The sequence below is a fragment of the Olea europaea genome, unplaced genomic scaffold (genome assembly GCF_002742605.1).
Source record: "Olea europaea var. sylvestris unplaced genomic scaffold, O_europaea_v1 scaffold349, whole genome shotgun sequence".
Taxonomy (NCBI): Eukaryota; Viridiplantae; Streptophyta; class Magnoliopsida; order Lamiales; family Oleaceae; genus Olea; species Olea europaea.
Window position 1 is genome coordinate 290,078 of NW_019254008.1, and position 456 is coordinate 290,533.

A 456-nucleotide genomic window follows, 5' to 3' on the forward strand; every position below is an offset into this window, starting at 1 on the left:
GGGTTCGCATCAGTTGGTATCAGAGCTTTGGCTCCAATTTAATCAGGTTATATCTTTGTCTTTTTTTTTTAATTCCTTTTAATTCCTTGTGTTCTTGTGTCCAGAAGGTTTTCTTGATTCTTTGATCCAAAAAGAATCTTCATATTCTGTTTCCTGGGGTCAATTTTCGCCCAAATTCGTTTTCGTTTTCTGCGTTGGTTTTGTTATTGAATTCCGGATCATAAAAAAAAGTTACTGTTCATCCGTACAGTTATAGAAAAAAAGTTGTTACATATTATTGATCCGTCAAATACCAACAATTTTTTTAATTCAATATCGTTTCTCAGTTGCCTAGACACATTGAGTCATTCCATTCCTTCAATTCAAAGTCAAAGTTTTAGAAGTTTCCTTGAGTCCTTTTGTTACAATTCTTTGAATCACATCCGGTTTGAGAATTCTACAAGATTGATTGATTGA